This window comes from Chiloscyllium plagiosum, unplaced genomic scaffold, assembly GCF_037043375.1.
Source record: "Chiloscyllium plagiosum isolate Xiang-an unplaced genomic scaffold, Cpla_swu_hap1 HiC_scaffold_2, whole genome shotgun sequence".
In the NCBI taxonomy this organism is placed as follows: Eukaryota; Metazoa; Chordata; class Chondrichthyes; order Orectolobiformes; family Hemiscylliidae; genus Chiloscyllium; species Chiloscyllium plagiosum.
The window spans coordinates 81,561,206-81,582,164 of NW_028270140.1; the positions used below are offsets into that span (position 1 = coordinate 81,561,206).

Genomic DNA, 20,959 nt, shown 5'->3' on the forward strand with positions numbered 1-20,959 from the left:
CGGGGGGGTTTAAGCTAATTTGGCAGGGGGATGGGATCCAGACTTGTAGTCCAGCAAATAGGTTAGCTGTTTTTCAGGATGTCCAAGAATGTAGGGAGGCTGTGGAGAAGGTAGCACTGACAGGGAATTATTGCGGACAAAGAGATGGGTTCAAGTGTATATACTTCAACGCAAGGAGTATCAGAAATAAGGTGGGTGAACTTAAGGCATGGATTGATACTTGGGACTATGATGTTGTGGCCATCACGGAAATGTGGATAGAAAAGGGACAGGAATGGTTGTTGGAGGTTCCTGGTTACAGATGTTTCAGTAAGATTAGGGAGGGTGGTAAAAAAGGAGGGGGTGTGGTGTTGCTAATTAGAAATGGTATAATGGCTGCAGAAAGGCAGTTCGAGGGGGATCTGCCTTTGGAGGTAGTATGGGCTGAAGTCAGAAATAGGAAAGGAGCAGTCACCTTGTTGGGTGTTTACTATAGGCCCCCCAATAGCAGCAGAGATGTGGAGAAACAGATTGGGAAACAGATTTTGGAAAGGTGCAGAAGCCACAGGGTAGTAGTCATGGGCGATTTCAACTTCCCAAATATTGATTGGAAGCTCTTTAGATCAAGTAGATTGGACGGGGTGGTGTTTATGCATTGTGTCCAGGAAGCTTTTCTAACTCAGTATGTAGATTGTCCTACCAGAGGGGAGGCCATATTGGATTTGGTACTCGGTAATGAACCAGGACAAGTGATGGGCTTGTTAATGGGTGAGCATTTTGGTGATGGTGACCACAATTCTGTGACTTTCACCTTGGTTATGGAGAGAGATCGGTGCATGCAACAGGGTAGGTTTTACAATTGGGGGAAGGGTAATTACGATGCTGCAAGACAAGATCTGAGGAGCATAAGTTGGGAGCATAGGCTGTCAGGGAAGGATGTCGTTGAAATGTGGAACTTTTTCAAGGAACAGATACGACGTGTCCTTGATATGTATGTACCTGTCAGGCAGGAAAGAGATGGTCGTGAGATGGAACCTTAGTTGACGAGGGAGGTTGAATATCTAGTAAAGTGGAAGAAGGAGGCTTACATAAGGCTGAGGAAACAAGGTTCAGACAGACTGTTGGAGGGATACAGGATAGCCAGGAGGGAGCTGAAGAAATGGATTAGGAGAGCTAAGAGAGGGCATGAAAAATCTTTGGCGGGTAGGATCAAGGATAACCCCAAGGCCTTTTATGCGTATGTGAGAAACATGAGAATGAGGGTATGTCCGATCAAGGACAGTAGTGGGAGACTGTGTATTGAGTCGGAAGAGATAGGAGAGATCTTGAATGAGTATTTTTCTTCAGTATTTACAAATGAGAGGGACCGTATTGTTGAAGAGGAGAGTATGAAACGGACTGGTAAGCTAGAGGAGATACTTGTTAGGAAGGAAGATGTGTTGGACATTTTGAAAAACTTGAGGATAGACAAGTCCCCCGGGCCTAATGGGATATATCCTAGGATTATGTGGGAAGCGAGAGAGGAAATTGCAGAGCCGTTGGCAATGATCTTTTCGTCTTCACTGTCAACGGGGGTGGTACCAGGGGACTGGAAAGTGGCGAATGTTGTGCCCCTGTTCAAAAAAGGGAATAGGGATAACCCCGGGAATTACAGGCCAGTTAGTCTTACTTCGGTGGTAGGCAAAGTAATGGAAAGGGTACTGAGGGAAAGGATTTATGAGTATCTGGAAAGACACTGCTTGATTAGGGACAGCCAGCACGGATTTGTGAGAGGTAGGTCTTGCCTTACAAGTCTTATTGAATTCTTTGAGGAGGTGACCAAGCATGTGGATGAGCGTAGAGCAGTGGATGTAGTGTACATGGATTTTAGTAAGGCATTTGATAAGGTTCCCCATGGTAGGCTTATGCAGAAAGTCAGGACGCATGGGATAGTGGGAAATTTGGCCAGTTGGATAGAGAACTGGTTAACCGGTCGAAGTCAGAGAGTGGTGGTAGATTGTAAATATTCAGCCTGGAGCCCAGTTACAAGTAGAGTTCCACAGGGATCAGTTCTGGGTCCTCCGCTGTTTGTAATTTTTATTAATGACTTGGAAGAGGGAGTCGAAGGGTGGGTCAGTAAATTTGCAGACGATACGAAGATTGGTGGAGTTGTGGATAGTGAGGAGGGCTGTTGACGGCTGCAAAGGGACTTAGATATGATGCAGAGCTGGGCTGAGGAGTGGCAGATGGAGTTCAACCCTGTCAAGTGTGAGGTTATCCATTTTGGAAGGACAAATAAGAATGCGGAATACAGGGTTAACGGTAGGGTTCTTAGTAAGGTGGAGGAGCAGAGGGATCTTGGGGTCTATGTTCATAGGTCTTTGAAAGTTGCCACTCAGGTGGATAGAGCTTGTAAGAAGGCCTATGGTGTATTAGCATTCATTAGCAGAGGGATTGAATTTAAGAGTCGTGAGGTGATGTTGCAGCTGTACAGGACCTTGGTAAGGCCACATTTGGAGTACTGTGTGCAGTTCTGGTCGCCTCATTTTAGGAAAGATGTGGAAGCTTTGGAGAGGGTGCAGAGGAGATTTACCAGGATGTTGCCTGGAATGGAGAATAGGTCGTACGAGGATAGGTTGAGAGTGCTTGGCCTTTTCTCATTGGAACGGCGAAAGATGAGGGATGATAGAGGTTTATAAGATGATCAGGGGAATAGATAGAGTAGACAGTCAGAGACTTTTTCCCCGGGTACAACAGAGTGTTACAAGGGGACATAAATTTAAGGTGAAGGGTGGAAGGTATGGGGGGATGTCAGGGATAGGTTCTTTACCCAGAGAGTGGTGGGGGCATGGAATGCGCTGACTGTGGGAGTGGCAGAGTCAGAATCATTGGTGACCTTTAAGCAGCAATTGGATAGGTACATGGATAGGTGCTTTAGCTAGGACAAATGTTCGGCACAACATCGTGGGCCGAAGGGCCTGTTCTGTGCTGTATTGTTCTATGTTCTATGTTCTATCGGGAATGAGGGGTTTATGCCTGAAATGTCGATTCTCCTGCTCCTCGGATGCTGCCTGACCTGCTGTGCTTTTCCTGCACCACATTCTCAATTCTGATCTCCAGCATCTACAGTCCTCAATTTATCCTTATTGATACAGAGACCCTGGTAGTGTTCTGAGCTCGAATCCTGCTATGACAGATGGTGGAAGTTGAATTCAATAAATATCTGGAATTAGGAGTCTTATGATGACCACGGCTCCATTGTTGATTGTCAGGAAAACCCCGCTTGATTCACTCATGTCCTTTAGGGAAGAAAACTGCCATCCTTACCAGGCCTACATGTGACTCCAGGTCCACAATAATGTCATTGACACTTAATGCAACTAGGGATGGGTAATAAATACTGGTCTGACCAGTGACATCACATCCTAGGAACGAATAAAACAAAAACAATTTGTAACAGGTTACCACATGTAAAATGTCAAAAATAAAGATCATTGACCTAAAACCTGGATAGTACCAATAATCAGGCATGGGGGCTATGGTTAATTTCCTAGCCCTGCTGGTTGTGGTAGAAGTGGACAATGCACAAATTTGAAGTTGGCAGCTTATTTGCATGATTATGGCTTTGGGCCAAGAGGTTCCCATTCTGCTATTGCCTCTGCATTCAGTAGGGGACCTAGTAAAGGTGCAGAGTTGAAAAATGTGGTGCTGGAAAAATACAGCAGGCCAGGCAGCATCCGAGGAGCAGGAGAATTGAAGTTTCGGGCATTAGCCCTTCTTCAGGAATGAGGCTGGTGTGCCAAGCGGGCTGAGATAAAAGGTAGGGGGGAGGGAATTTGGGGGAGGGGCGCTGCGAATACGATAGGTGGAAGGAGGTGAGGGTGAGGATGATAGGCCGGAGATGGGGTGGGGATGGAGAGGTCGGAAAGAAGATTGCAGGTCAAGAGGGCGGTGCTGAATCCGGGGGTTGGGACTGAGATAAGGTGGGGGAGGGGAAATGAGGAAGCTGGAGAAATCTACATTTATCCCGTGTGGTTGGAGGGTTCCTAGGCAGAAGAGGAGGCACTCTTCCACCAGGAATCGTGTGGTCAGGGTCTGGCGATGGAAGAGGCCAAGGACCTGCATGTCCTTGGCGGAGTTGGAGGGGGAGTTAAAGTGTACAGCCACGGGGCGGTTGGGTTAGTTGGTGCGGGTATCCCTGAGATGTTCCCTGAAACGTTCCGCAAGTAGGCGGCCTGTCTCCCCAATGTAGAGGAGACCACATCGGGTGCAGCGGATACAGTAAATGATGTGTGTGGAGGTGCAGGTGAATTTGTGACAGATATAGAAGGGTGCATTGAGGCCTTGGAGGGAGGTGAGGGGGGAGGTGTGGGCACAAGTTTTGCACTTCTTGCAGTTATAGTGGAAGGTGCCGGGAGTGGAGGTTGGGTTGGTGGGGTGTGTGGACCTGACGAGGGATTCGCGGAGGGAGTGATCTCTCTGGAATGCTGATGGGGTGGGTAGGGAAATATATCCCTGGTGGTGGGGTCTGTTTGGAGGTGGTGGAAATGATGGAGGATGATACGATGTATCTGGAGGTTGGTGGGGTGGAAGGTGAGGACCAGTGGTTCTGTCCTGGTGGCGATTGGAGGGGCGGGGTTCAAGGACGGAGGTGCAGGAAGTGGAGGAGATGCGGTGGAGAGCATCATCGATCGCGTCGGAGGGGAAATTGCGGTCTTTGAGAAGTGCAACCTTCCCCTGCAACCGCAAGAAGTGCAAAACTTGCGCTCACACCTCCCCCCTCACCTCCCTCCAAGGCCCCAATGGATCTTTCCGTATCCGTCGCAAATTCACCTGCACCTCCACACACATAATTTACTGTATCTGCTGCACCCGGTGTGGTCTCCTCTACATTGGGGAGACAGGCCGCCTATTTGCGGAACGTTTCAGGGAACACCTCTGGGACACCCGCACCAACCAACCCAACCGCCCCGTGGCTGAACACTTTAACTCCCCCTCCCACTCTGCCAAGGACATGCAGGTCCTTGGCCTCCTCCATCGTCAGACCCTGACCACACGACACCTGGAGGAAGAGTGCCTCATCTTCCGCCTAGGAACCCTCCAACCACACGGAATGAATGTAGATTTCTCCAGCTTCCTCGTTTCCCCTCCCCCACCTTATCTCAGTCCCAACCCCCGGATTCAGCACCGCCCTCTTGACCTGCAATCTTCTTCCTGACCTCTCCGCCCCCACCCCCTCTCCGGCCTATCACCCTCACCCTCACCTCCTTCCACCTATCGTATTCCCAATGCCCTTCCCCCCTACCTTTTATCTCAGCCCGCTTGGCACACCAGCCTCATTCCTGAAGAAGGGCTTATGCCTGAAAAATCAATTCTCCTGCTCCTCGGATGCTGCCTGGCCTGCTGTGTTTTTCCAGCACCACATTTTTCAACTCTGGTCTCCAGCATCTGTAGTCCTCACTTTCTCCTAATAAAGGTGCAGGCTGCTTTCTGTTTTAAAGGCAGTGCTTCCTACATAACTGGAAGTTGCTGTGAAATATACTTGCTAACATGGAAAATAGAACACCAGGATAGAGAGAGGTCTCCAGGGTCACTGATATGATGGACAACTGAAAAAAAAATTAGGGGATTTTCCTGTGGAAGTAATTGTTAGCAAACGGCCCGGGAGGTCTGAATCCAAGATGCTGATTACAGTACCACAAGCAATTTATTGACCTCATGGGGCCTAGGTCATTGAATACATCTTTATATGATATCACTGACCTACATCTCAAGCTACTCAATACACCACACTCACATTATCCATCCAGTATTATCCACTCACACTCAGGACTCACAAAATACTCTCTGACACTCTCACACCAGCACTACCAGACACATGCAGATCTCTCACTCCCTTCATGTAACTCCATTTATTCAGTTATGTCACTCTTTTTTTTATTTTGGGAGAAGGTGGAACTCAATAGAAATGAATAGAGGTATCTGATGGAGGATAAAAAATAATGGCTCTGAGCAATGTAGGGCCAACTGAATGGAACCCATATCAGTTGGCATCACTGAATTTGAGAATGTAACTATGTTCCTGCTGTACGTCCCCTTCGCAACTCCCAGCGCACCTTCAGCTTGTTATTTTGCATGATTAGAAAGATGCAGATGGTGTGATTGCGGTCTCTTGATCCCAACAGGAGCACTTTTCCTCACATCAACCTTCTCCGCTGAGTTTGTGCTTCCAAATGCCAGGAGTCACCACAGCAGACCCAAGCAGGAGAGAGAGAGAGAGAGACAGAGAGACAGAGAGACAGAGAGAGAGAGAGACAGAGAGAGCAACAGCATATCCCTGATACATAGGTCAGATATTGTATGCATATCAGAGCCTAGTAAATTGTTAGGATCAGCACCAAACTTGTATGCAGCCAGGACAGGGTTAAAGGATGGTTCATCTACCAAAGGTGAGGTCACAGAACTGGCCTGCTACAGGGTCAAGGATGAGAACCTCGACATTGAGGTATTGCAGGAGGAATATTGTGGTGTTTGTGCATCAAGATGTTGGGTAGATTGGCTGGACTGTCAGACAGCCTCCATTGCTATGGAGCATAGAGGAGCTCACCATTGTGTAGAGCTTGCCTTCTCCCCAGCCTCTGCTCCATCACTCTGCTATGCTGTTCACTCAGAGGGACTGCACGAGCAACTCCCATACAAATTGCACCCAATGTGCAGACAGATTAGCTACCCTTCACCATCCCAGTGAGGGTGTTAAGATTCTCCCTATCACACCTAACGATACTAAAAGGCACCTCCAGGCATTTTGCAATAACAGAAGTTCTTAAAAATCACTTTATCTGCAAGACGAATGTTTAACATTTTTAACAAAGTTAATAATGGGTCGTCTCTGTAGCTGAACACCTGATCTTTGATGAGTGATGTGCAGATGTGTACAAGTAAACTTTGTGGTCCAAATTTGAGCAGTGGGTATCACATCAGCCAGTACGGCTGAGGAATGTCAGAGTAATCCTGTTCCAGTTGCCTCTGGCATACATAGGGTGTCTGGATGCATACCTTTCCTTTTGCAGGGTGTGCCAGAAGTGGCTGTCAGAGAAGAATTAGCCTCTAGTGCCACTGGAGATTAATTCCATGCCCTTGATATTAGTTAAATGCTTAAGAATTGTCAAATATTTCAGATAAATGAGGTCCACTTGTAGGAGTGCAGTATATTTGACAGTAAATTAAGCCAACTTCTATTAAATTCCACAAACAGGATGCATATGTGACAGATTTTGTGGTTGAGTAATGAAGACTGACTGCGAAACATGTTCCTGCAGAATACAATGTGCATCAAAAGTCCATGAATGTTGTCATTGATTTCAAAGTTAACAAGCTTGAGAATATGGCATGCCAACATAAATTGTACTTAATTAAAAAGTGAACTTGTATCTAGAAACATCTGCCTCACTCCACTTTCCATAATCAAAGCATTCCTTTAAAAATATATTCATTTACATTCAAGTATGCTCCATGAGCTTTTAAGTATTTTGATTCTGTAAATCTCTCAAAGATGCATTGCAGCATGAAAGTTTCTTGACTTAGTTGTGGTTGCTTTGGTGAGATACAGGGGTGTAAACCTTCAACTTTCATGGGAACAGATGGCTGCTCCTTATACATCTGCTTGATTTCAGTGGAAACAAAATCTGATGGGGATAGAACAGGCGGGTAATTCACTATACATGTTCTATAAAAGTTAAAAATAGGCCCCTGGTTTGAAGATTGATGTTATTTATAGAGTCACAGACATAGAGTCATATATATAATGGAAACAGTCCAACTTGTCCATGCCAACCAGGTTTCCCAAACTAAACTAGTTTCATATCCCTATAAACCTTTCCTAATCATGTACCTGGCCAACTATCTTTAAATGTTGTCATTGTACTGCCCTCTACCACTTTCTCTGGCAGTTTGTTCTATAAATGCACCACCCTGTGTATGAAAAAGTTGCCCCCAAGTTCCTTTTAAATCTTTCCCCTCTAAACCTAAGCTGTCTAGTTTTGGACTCCCCTAGCCTGGGAAAAAAGACCTTAACTATTCACCTATCCATGTCTCTTATGATTTTATAAGCCTCAACAAGATCACCCCTCAGCCTCCAATGCTCCAGGGAAAAAAGTCCCAGTCTGTCCAGTCTCCAGTCTTGGTAACATCCTTGTAAATCTTTTCTGCATCTTTTCCAGTTTAATAACACCCTTCCTCCAGCAGGGTGACAAGAATTGTGCACAGTACTCTAAACGTAGCCTCACTAATGTCCTGTACAGTGACAACATGATGTCCCAACTTCTAGACTCAGTCTTCTGACCAAAAAAGGTATATATGTCAAACACTTTCTTCACTGCCCCGTCTACATGTGACATCATTTTCAGAGAACTATGTATCTGCATCCCGAGGGCCTGTTCCTGTTCTGTATTGTTGCTTGTTCTTCATTCTTTGTTCTAGATCTCTGTGTTCTACAATATTACCCCAGGACCTTTGCGCTAACTGTGTAAGTCTTGCCCTGGTTTGTCTTACAAAAGTTCAGCACCTCACATTCATCCAAATTAAAGTCCATGCTACTCCTTAGCCCAGTGGCCTAGTTGATCAAGATCTCAATGTACCCTTATATAACCCTCTAGAACAATAATGGAAAGAACAATACTGGCCAAGGGACTCAACTACAACCACAGGGACACCAAGACAACAGACTTCCTAGCAGCACTAGAATGCACACTCAGGAACAATGGACTGACAGAAGAGACACAACAAACAGTGAGACAAAGTATCGTACCTCTGATAACAAGGAAAAGACAAACACATAACCTCAACACCAAGGAGAGGGAAGCACTAAAATCACTAAGAAACGATAAGAACATAATCATACTTCCAGCAGACAAAGGCAGAATGACGGTCATCCTGGACAAAGCAGAGTACATCCAAAAAGCTCAACAACTACTTGCAGATACCAACACCTACCAAAAGAGGGAGTTTGACCCCACCCCACAGCTCACCAATAGGATAAAGAACACACTGAGGAACCTACAAAAAAAACGGACAGATAACCAGGTTTGACCTACTGAGAATGAAACCTGAAAGCAACAACACCCCCAGATTCTATGGACTACCTAAAGTGCACAAACCAGACATCCCACTCAGACCCATAGTATCACTACCAGGGACACCATCACACAAACTGGCTAAAGAACTACAGCAGAAACTGAAACACCTGGTCAGCGAATCCAGACACTCTATACAATCAACACAGGAATTCTTGGACATCATCAGAAATATACACATAGACAAGGAAGAAACCATGGTCTCATTCGATGTAACAGCACTGTTCACTTCTATCGACAAAACCCTAGCCAGAGAAACAATAGCCAACCTGCTGGACATACAGAACAGACAACAGGACATTGAACCTATCAACAAAGACTGCATACTCAAACTACTGGACTTGTGCCTCACAGCACACTTCACATTCAACAACCAAATATATGGACAAATCAATGGCACACCCATGGGCTCACCCATCTCTGGACTCATACCAGAAGCGGTAAGGCAAAGATTAGAACAAACAGTTCAACCCTGCAAATTCAACCCAAACTCTGGGTCAGATATGTAGATGATACCTTTGTAATCATTAAAAACACAGAAATAGAGAACACACACTGGATCATCAACGCCACACTCACAGGAATCCGATTCACTAGCGAGGAAGAAAAGGACAACCAACTCCCATTCCTAGACGTGATGGTACAGAGAACACCGAACGGAGAATTCACCACAAAGGTGTACAGGAAAGCCACACACACAGACCAAGTCCTGAACTACGAAAGCAACCAACCCAACACACACCAAAAGAAGTTGCATCAAGACACTATTCAAAAGGGCCACAACACACTGCAGTACACCAGAACTGCAAAAAGAGGAAGAAGAACACCTATACAATGTATTCGCCAAAACGGATACCCCCGCAATTTCATCAACAGATGCCTAAGGGAAAGACAACGGAACGAGGACATGCCGCAAAGGACTAGCCACACTACCATACATCAAGAGCATTTCCGAACTGACAGCCAGACTACTGCGACCACTAGGACTCATAACAGCACACAAATCAACAGCCACTCTCAGACAACAACTCACCAGAACGAAGGACCCGATACCCAGCATGAGCAAAGCCAATGTAGTGTACATAATCCCATGCAAGGACTGCACAAAACACTACATAGGACAAACAGGAAGACAGCTAACGATCCACATCCATGAACACCACCTAGCCACGAAACGACACGACCAGCCATCCTTAGTAGCCACACACGCAGATGACAAGCAACATGAATTCGACTGGGACAACACTACTATTATAGGACAAGCCAAACAGAGAACAGCCAGGGAATTCCGAGAAGCATGGCACTCATCCACAGATTCAATCAATAAGCACATTGACCTGGACCCAATATACCAACCACTGCAACGGACAGCTGGAACTGACAACTGGAAGCGGTAGATTCAAACCACTACAAATGCCAGAGGAAAGATCACAGAAGCGCTTCACAGGAGGCTCCCAAGCACTGAGGATGTCACCTAGACAGGGGACGAAACGTCTGCAACACAAATTCCCAGCTCGGCGAACAGAACCACAACAACAAGCACCCGAGTTACAAATCTTCTCACAAACTTTGAACTAGAATGCCTGATTGACACGCCTTCAACACACAATTCTTGAGCTGGTTGCAGCCAGTTCCCTTTGAAGTTTTGTGACTTTATTGATCTTGGTTTCCATTGTATTCCATAGCTGATAATGGCTGGCTGCTAATTAATTTAGTTTAGTAGACAGGAAGAACACAGCAAACCAGGCAGCATCAGGAGGTAGAAAAGTCAATGTTTTGGGTGTAACTCTTCTTCAGGACTAGGGGTTGGTGCGGGGGGAGATGCAGATAAAGGGGGTGGCAGGGGCGGGGTGGTGAAGTAGGGATAGGTGTCGACAGGTAGAGGGTACAACCTGGTTGGTCATTGGGAGAAATAAGTCCGGTTGGTGGCAGTGAGGAGTGGAAAGGAGAGGGAGGGGCTGGGAAGAAAGTTGGGGAATGGGAAGGGAGGTTATTTAAAATTGGAGAATTCAATGTTGAATCCTCCAGGCTGTAGGCTGCCCAGGCGGAAGATGATGTATTGTTCCTCCAATTTGCGGTGTGGTTTGTTGTGGCAATGGAGGAAGCCAAGGATGGTCATATCGGAAAGGGAGTGGGAAGGGGAATTAAAATGGGTGGTGACTGGGAGGTCCGGTCAGCCTCTGCAGGCCCAGCAGAGATACTCAACGAACTGTTCGCTAAGTTTATGTTTGGTCTCCCCAATGTAGACAAGACAACATTGGGAGCACCTGATGCAGTAAACTAGGTTGGAAGAGAGGCAGGTGAACCTCAGTCTCACCTGGAAGAACTGCTTGGGGCCTTGGATGGAGGTGAGGGGAGTGGTGTACTTGCATCTTTTCCGGTTGCAGGACAAGGTACCTGAGGGTTCAGGGGAGTCAATGGGGAGAGTGGCGCAACCCAAGGACTGTCGAAGGGAACGGTCCTTGCGGAAGGCAGAGAGGGGTGGGAAGGGGAAAATGTCCTTGGTGGTGAGGTCTAGTTGGAGTTGGAGGAAGTGTTTAATGATGATGCGTTGGATGCGGAGGCTGGTAGGGTAGTAGATGAGGACAAGGGGAGCTCTGCTTTAATTGCATTTGGAGAGGTGGAGGTTAGAGCAGTGGAACGGGGAATGGAGGTGGTGCAACGGAGGGCTGTCTGGATGACAGAGGGAGGAAAAGCACATTGCTCAAAATATGTGTACATCTGGGATGCTTGGGAGTGGAATGTCTCCTTGTCCAAGCAGATGCGGTGGAGGAAGAGGAATTAGGAGAACAGGATGGAATTCTTGCAGGATAATGGGTGGGAGGAGGTGTCGTCCAGGTTAATTTAGTTTGGCCAATTTTCTGTCAGGTCTGATTCCTCCAGCTGTGGGTCAACTGAGACTGACTTGCTCCATTCAGTCCCATAAATGTTGATATTACTTCATTGCTTAACTGTTGAACTGTTTTGCCATGAAGAAAATTCACAAAGTAAGTTTCTTGTGCCCTTTCACCCACACTTTGAGGTCAGCTGAAATGATACGGAGATTTCCCACACATATCCTGCAATACTACTCTTTGAAACATAGTCTTACTGGCCAGCATTTTGTAGAATATGATCTTTAGACTTGCATTCTGAAATGGTGACCTCCTACTATTCACTACTGCAGCCACTTCCTTTTGTCTAGTCAAGAAACTTTAAGGAGACCACAACATGTACAAGAAGGATTCTGAAGAAGAGTCATACTGCACTTGAAACTTTAACCTTACTGATAGAATAGGACATCTAACAAAATAATTCTACTCTAAGGCATTAATAATAAGTTAAAGAGATGTCAGGAGAGGCTAGCTGAGCGGAATATGCAGCTTGTCATATGTGAGATTCCTGGACACTGCCAGTGCTCCCAGCTGTAGAAGTTTGGGCTCTGCATCTCGGAACTTGAGCAGCAGTTGGAGAGGCTCTGGCATATCCATAAGGCTGAGAATTATGTGGATAGCATGTATAGAGTGGTGTTCACACCGCAGCTCAAGGGACTAGATGAAAGAAGGGAATGAGTGACCACCAGACAGTCCAGAAAGAACAGGCAGGGGTCCCCGAGGATTCTACTCACTAACCAGTATTCCCTTTTGGAAGCTGATGAAGGTGGAGGAATGCAGTCCGAGTCAAGTTTCTGACATCACAAGTGGCTTGACTGTATGGGGTTGGGGTGTGGGAGGAGGTGAGGAAGAAGAAAGAAAGAAAATAGTGATAGGGATTCTTTAGTCAAGGAAGCAGACAGGCATTTCTGTGTTCAAAGATGTGACTCCAGGATGCTGTATGGCCTCCCTGACTCAGGGATCTCACTGAACGGTTGTAGGGCATCCTGAGAGGGGAGGGTAATGAGTTAGAGATCATGACACATGTTGGTACCAACTATGTGGGCAAAGTGAGCAATGAGGTTTTGCATCAAGAATTCAGGGATCTAGGCAGTCGATTAAAAAGCAGTACCTCGATGTTTGGAATCTCTAGCTTGTACCCAGTGTCATGTGCTAGTGAGTGTAGAAATAGGAAAATAGGACAGATGACTGCCTGGATCAAGAGTGACGGTTTTAGATTACTGGATCTCTGCGATCATTTTGGGGGAAGGTGGAACATGTACAAATGGGATGGTCTGCACATGTACCACATTGGATCCAACATCCTTGCAGGTAGATTTGCTAGTGCTATTGGGAAGTGTTCAAACTAGTCTGGCAGTAAGAGAGGACACAGAATATCAATGAAACAAAGACACATCATGCTACAGCAAAGAAAGCAAGTCAGAGTGATTTGAATGTTGAATGTCAAGAGAGTAAGGCAAGATTGTGTGGTCGTTACTTTAATGCTAGGAATGTAATAGGTGAGACTGATGAGCTAATGTTGTGGATTGACACATGCAAGTATGACGTTGCTATCACAGAAACATGGTTTAGGGTAGGTCTGGACTGGCAACTCAACATTTTGGCGATAGGCAAGATAGAGGAGGATGCAAAAAGGGTGGTGCAGTACTATTAATTGAAGAGTAATTATTGCAATATGGAGAGATGATATCTTGGAAAGGTCCTCAAATGAGGCTTTGCATGTAGCACTTAGGAATGTTAAGGGAGCAGCTATTTTACTGGGAGTGTATTTTAAGCCCCCGAAGAATCACGGGAAATAGAGGAGCAAATATGTAGACAGTTCTCAGAGGTGTAAAGACTACTAACTGGGTAAATACACTAGGGGATTTCAACCTTCCCAACATAAATTGGGATAGTCAGAATTCTAAGGGTTTAAAGGGGATAGATTTCTTGAAATGTATCCAGGGGAGTTTTCTTGTATCAATATGTAGAAGGCCCAATAAAAGGCATTACTGTATTGGATCTGGTTCTGAGGAAAGAAGCTGGACAAGTGTTTGATGTGGCAGAAGGAGAATATTTAGGTGAAAGCGACCACAACACGGTAAGGTTCACATTTGTTCTGGATAAAAAAAATGGCTTGGAGAAGACAACTTTAGATTGGGGGAACAAAAACAGAAACTGCTGCTTCAAGAAAGCAACTTACCACTACTCTCTATAGTTCAATGCATGTTGAAAAAGGGTGTAAGGGTTTCCCTCAACACTGACTCTACGACAGTGCAGAACACCATCAGCACTGACCCTCAGACATTGCCTGCTCCCTCAGCATTGACCCTCCAACAATGTGGCAGTCCCTCAGCGCTGACTCTTGGACAGTGTTCGCTCCCTCAGGATTGACCCTCTGACAATACCTACTGATATTAGGTAGTACTCCTTTGATCCTTGCATTACATATTATTTTCCCCTGCAGAAATAGAGGGTGAGAGATTAGGATTTTTTTTAGCAAGGTGAGGTCATTAAGGTGTACCTGTATATATATCTGTATATTCTGTATATTGGGTATGTCATAGAGTCATAGAGTCATAGAGATGTACAGCATGGAAACAGACCCTTCGGTCCAACCCGTCCATGCTGACCAAATATCCCAACCCAATCTAGTCCCACCTGCCAGCACCCAGCCCATATCCCTCCAAACCCTTCCTATTCATATACCCACCCAAATGCCTCTTAAATGTTGCAATTGTACCAGCCTCCACCACTTCATCTGGCAGCTCATTCCATACACATACCACCCTCTGCTGAAAAAGTTGCCCCTTAGGTCTCTTTTATATCTTTCCCCTCTCACCCTAAACCTATGCTCTCTAGTTCTGGACTTCCTGACCCCAGGGAAAAGACTTTGTCTATTTACCCTATCCATATCCCTCATAATTTTATAAATCTCTATAAGGTCACCCCTCAGCCTCCGACGCTCCAGGGAAAACAGCCCCAGCTTGTTCAGCCTCTCCCTATAGCTCAAATCCTCCAACCGGCAACACCCTTGTAAATCTTCTCTGAACCCTTTCAAGTTACACAACATCTTTCCGATAGGAAGGAGACCAGAATTGCACGCAATATTCCAACAGTGGCTTAACCAATGTCTTGTACAGCCGCAACATGACCTCCCAACTCCTGTACTCAATACTCCGACCAATAAAAGAAAGCATACCAAACACCTTCTTCACTATCCTATCTACCTGTGACTCCACTTTCAAAGAACTATGAATTTGCACTCCAAGGTCCCTTTGTTCAGCAACACTCCCTAGGAGTGTATAAGTCCTGCTAAGATTTGCTTTCCCAAAATGCAGCACCTCGCATTTATCTGAATTAAACTCCATCTGCCACTTCTCAGCCCATTGGCCCATCTGGTCCAGATCCTGTTGTAATCTGAGGTAACCCTCTTCGCTGTCCACTACACCTCCAATTTTGTTGTCATCTGCAAACTTACTAATTGTACCTCTTATGCTAGCATCCAAATCATTTATGTAAATGACAAAAAGTAGAGGACCCAGCACCGCTCTTTGTGGCGCTCCACTGATCACAGGTCTCCAGTCTGAAAAACAACCCTCCACCACCACCTTCTGTCTTCTACCTTGAAGTAAGGTGGGGGAATTTGAATGAGACTGCAACAAGAGTAAACCCAAATGAGAAGTGAGGAAGATTTCATATATGAAGTTCGTGCTTTGAGTTTGTGGTTTCAGGAAAGATATAAAAAGTATGTTTGGAATGAGAAAGGAAGATTGTCTTTTGATTGAATGCAGAAGATGTGATGTGGAAGAGATAATTGTGAATGCTGGTGCTGTGAAAGGAATTTCATGTTTAATGTAAGTACGCAGCATCTTTTTGTATAGCCAGCTTTAGCGTCCGGTTTTTGAATTTGTAGTCATTTTGGAACGATTCTGTTTTTAAAATAATAACTTCACATACAGCACAACCACAAGTTCTAATAAGTTGCTGGTAAGTAATGCTGCTCTCTGAATCCCATGAGACTGACTTTAACATTGTAAAAAAAATTCAAATTGATTTGATGACTCACAAATAATTTTGAACTGCTGAACTTGGTGAAGATATGTTGCATACTATTAAACTGGATTGTCTTTGTACTTTATATATCTACAATGAATCATTTGAAGATTTAGCTGAAGATTTCTCTCCAAAATAGGAGGCATGAATCCTTCTGGCTTCTCTTTGAGTTGTGTGCCTGGTTGTGGAGGCTGGGGAATTAAACGTTAGGTTCTTTCATCTTTCATAATCAGCTCTACACGGCTGAGTACATCCCCTCAGCTACTGGCAGCAAACATTGTATGTGGGGCTTTAAGTCTTTGTTAGTGTTCTATTTTTCAGCTGTGTAAAGGTATAATTTTCACCTTTTACTCAGTTCAAGAGTGGATTCTGCAGCTGTACAGGGACATGGAAACATTTTACATGTTAAAATTAGTGCTAATTAGCCTTTGCTTTATGGTTAATTTAACCTATTTAATATACCCTACTTGGAAATGGAATAATAGCTCTCACTTAAAGCAAAAATCCTTTACCCCTTAGATGACTGCAAAACACAAGTTTCTGCTGCATCAGTTTTTGCAATTAATAGGGTAGTTAACCTGCACTATTGCATTTTTAGGGCAAATTTTATCAGTATGGGCGTGTGGCTAATGCATTGTACTTAAATTCAATAGAAAACATCCATGCATGACCAAGTGTATAGGGAGGGGCACAAGTTAACCAATTTCTTGACTATGAATAAAGTGGCAAGATCATCAAGCCAGCACAGCATTGTGCTCTTTTTTCATTTTCCAAAACAAGCAAGGGCAGGTATACTGTGCTCAGCGTAGGATTAAGATGGACAAAGATTACCTATTCAGTGTTTTAATCCATCTAATTGTAGTGGATTATTTGCTGACAAAATCAGATTGCTAACTCACTTAAGTTTGAAAGCATTTTTTGTGCTTAGAATGTGCCTGGACAGATAAGAAGTTAGCAACCAGTTTCCTGCAATATAGAAGAGAAGGAATTGTTTCTAAAAACAGGATGTGACAAAGGTTACCTCAAGGCTTTATTTAGCAGGATTCAATGACATTCCTTTTGATTTTCTTCCATTCTCTCCCTGAAGTAATTCTTCAAAATTCTTCAAGCAATGCTCTCACAAACTGTAAAAAAAGTCATCATTCTCAATGTAAGTCAAAAACACATAACTGTTGGAGGATTTTTAATCACTGGGCCATTCTATGATATTATCTACAGCACCGGCCATAAATTGAATATGAGACAAAATTAATGGTTGAACACCATGCATCAAATTACTAAATAACCCAAGAAGTGGAACTTGCTATATTAGGATTAATTATAGTAACCACTCCGTAGAATATGGAACATGGTTGGATGGTAATATTTTAATGTTTATCCACTGTAATTTTAACAAGTAAAAAGGCCAGTTTCTCTTTCCTTGCCTGAATGGATTGATCCATATGAGACTGGCTTTCCTGTACAATTGACCAGCAGTCTTGTATGAAGCCAGAAAATATGAGACTGGTCCCATTCACTTGTGGAGCAGTCATCCCTATGTCTGGCCCACACTTAGTCATACTTTCTGCAGGATGCATATTTAAGCATTCAAGTATGTGAAACGTGGTTAATTATTTTTCCTTACTCCTTGATCATGATAGTGAGAACCATTTTAGATCTCAGCACATGCCAAGAATCAAATACAATAACTTGCAGTAAGCGCTTCTGTGTGGCTCAGTTCTACATCAGATCACAGATTACCATCTGAACCGTCAAAGGCTAGCTGGTTAATTTGTCTACACATATACCCACTGTCACACACACACATACTTTTCAAGACAAATGTCATGCATTGTAAATATCACTCAGCCTGAAGAAGCAGCATCAAAAATATAATTGCAATTGAAACTTTCTGAGTGTCATCCACAATTAGATTTCAATTATGTTTTGCATTAGATGGTGCTAAATCATAAAACCGAGGATGGCAATTGTTTAAACAGAAATGTGGTATTATATTAGCTATTTTTAAAAACTGATAATAATAATGATATTGAAGAATTTTTAAAAAAATCATACCAACCCGTAGGCAGCACTTAAAGGACACAAAAATGTTTGAAGAGATTTATTGGGTGCTTACTCCCTGTAATACCAAACAATTGTATTCCCCTCTGAAAGATTAAGTAACATCTATGCAGTGTTTTTTCTGAGGATACAAGGATTTTAAGCACTGTTTGAAGTCTGGAGAACAAGGGTTATGAAACAAATGGTGTGCGCTATCTTTCATTAATATTTATGGATGCATCAATATTCATAGGCTACTGTTGTCGGCATTGTTTTTCCGGCACTGACCTGTCCTTAAGCCCCTTGTTATTTGAGTTTGATGCCATTTGCTTCTATCCACAAATCTGCCAGAGGCTTGAAAGTTTTGGCAGTACTCCAGCTCACTTATGTTTAAATAGACACTCAAGCTTCAGCGGACATGCAGCTAAATAAAGGCCAATAATTCAATACAGTGTGACTGTACCAGGGATGCTAGTAAATCTATCATACAGTAAATATCATCCCCAGCCAATGCAAGCTTTTATCATTCCAAATTCTCTATATGGGAGATGCAGTGCGTAGGCCTTCAGTGAATCATGTAATTTATTCTGCAGAGATGCTAGGCTGTCTCTTAACATCATAGTAACTTTTTTTCTCCTTTTTCTTTATCTGTCAGTTCTGCACTTGTGCACAGTGAATGCTGCATCCTATGAATACATTTGTTTTCCCTTTTCATAGTTATTATGCAGTTGATACGACTCCCAATTCAAATCAGGTAAGAGCAACACTCCATGGTATTGGAAGCCTAGAAATAATTAATACAGCTACGTACAAGAAGCAGAATGAATTATTTAAAAGGAAGTGTTCATTCAATGTTTAACCTAACTGCATGACATCGACTGTCTTTTTTATATTGCATCTCTGCACAGTGAAGTTGACCTTGACAATTCCATAGATCTGATACTTAACCCTAAAACCTACTCTCCTTCCTAGGAATCAAATTAAGACTTGCTGAGGTTGAAGGAGATATGGTGTGTAAATTACTACATTAAGAAAATTAGATGAAAATCATTTCCATTGCAAAAAATAACAATGCTTGTTTGAAACAGTTGAAATCTGAAACCTTCGATCGTCAAGTTTGTTTTATTTTACCCATTGACTGTTTAGCTCAATCTCTAGTCTGCCGATTTGTCCAGATTACCACTGAAAATCACTTACTTGCTTGCCTAAACACTGTCAAGGAAAGTTCTGGGAGGCAACTTAAGTGTTGAGACTTCACTTCCAGTCCATCACAGCCACTGCTTGCTTAATTACACACAAGAATATCTTTTAGCTCACTGTCCATGCACAGAAAGTGAGGACTGCAGATGCTGGAGATCAAAGGCGAGAGTGTGGTGCTGGAAAAGCACAGCAAGTCAGGCAGCATCTGAGGAGCAGGAGAATCGACGTTTTGGCTCTTGATGAAGGGCTTATGGCTGAAAAGTCGATTCTCTGGCTCCCCGGATGCTGCCTGACCTGCTGTACTTTTCCAGCATCACACTCTCAACATTGTTCATGCATCCAAGCCTGAGGGCTGGTTATAATTTTTTCTTGGGCCACACATTGTTCCATTTCTGATCGTCAAGGCTTGTTACTAGAACTAATCCCATATTGTCAATACTTACCTTGTTTTGTCCTTCTTCTTTTACCAGAAAGAAAATGATCCTTTAAAAGTCTTGATTACATGATAATTGGAAGGTGTGATAGAAATTGGGACAGTAATGATGAGAAACAATGAGTTCAGAAACCAACATAAAAGGCGTAGTGGTAATGTCATTGGCCTAATACTCCATCATCCATGGCAATCATGCAACCATTATGAATTGTTGTAAAATGCCTTTAAGGAAGGAAGTCTGCCATTCTTACCTGCTCTGGCCTACATGTGATTCCAGACGACAGCAATGTGGTTTACTCTTAACTGTCCTCTATAATTAGGGATGGGATTTTGGTCCAATGGTATTTTTTGCAAGAAAGTTGTCTCTTTTAAGATGTGCAATGTCAGTACTGGGAAATGAAGCAGCTTTAATTTCAGACATCTACTACTGGCATCAAGTGCTCCTAAGTTAGGAACAATGAGGTATGATGTTCCAATGTGACATGACTGAGGGTCATACTCCCAAAGAACTGTGCACATTTTAAAATTGTAATTCCAAAATGTGTTTTTTTTTAAAGAGTTCTGATAAAGTCAAAATATCTGCAGATGTAAATTAAGTGACTGACTGGAGAGAGAGAGTGATGAAACTTCAGACTGGACTGTGATCTATTGCTACCCTAAAGATAATTAGGGACTGACATTTCCCTGTTTAACAGCAATCTCCCTGCGAATATGGCCCTAAACTTGCAGACACACTTTGTGTTTTCCTTTTAGAGTCATAGAGTCATAGAGATTTACAGCATGGAAACAGACCCTTCGGTCCAACCCGTCCATACCAACCAGATGTTCCAACCCAATCTAGTCCCACCTGCCATCACCCGGCCCATATCCCTCCAAACCCTTCCTATTCATATACCCATCCAAATGCCTCTTAAATGTTGCAATTGTACTAACCTCCACCACTTCCTCTGGCAGCTCATTCAATACCAGTACCACCCGTGTACCGTGTGAAAACGTTGCCCTTTAGGTGTCTTTTATATCTTTCCCCTCTCACCCTAAACCTATGCCCTCTAGTTCTGGACTCCCTGACCCCAGGGAAAAGACTTTGCCTATTTATGCTATCCATGCCCCTCATAATTTTGTAAACCTCTATAAAATAGGATTCTGGGTAATCCAAGATTGAGGACAGGAAAAATTTCTGGCTGTAAGCGCTGCTCCTTTTTTTTGAGGTAGTTTAGGTGTTGGAGGTGATTTCCTCGAATTCCAGGAGTAGCAATTACTGTTTTATATGCTGTTACATTGTTTTGGAA

At 43.8% G+C, this 20,959-nt stretch overlaps 1 long non-coding RNA gene across 1 annotated transcript in view; it reads right to left on the reverse strand.

Annotated features, from left to right (window-relative positions):
- The window catches only part of LOC148151927 (uncharacterized), a 33,712-nt gene extending 15,314 nt beyond the window's left edge, over positions 1 to 18,398 (reverse strand). The window contains exons 1-2 of the long non-coding RNA XR_015759123.1: positions 18,326 to 18,398; positions 17,019 to 17,121 (exon numbers count right to left, since the gene is read on the reverse strand). This is a non-coding gene — a long non-coding RNA (uncharacterized LOC148151927). The remainder of the gene's footprint in view (positions 1 to 17,018; positions 17,122 to 18,325) is intronic.
- Between the last annotated feature and the right edge of the window lie 2,561 nt (positions 18,399 to 20,959).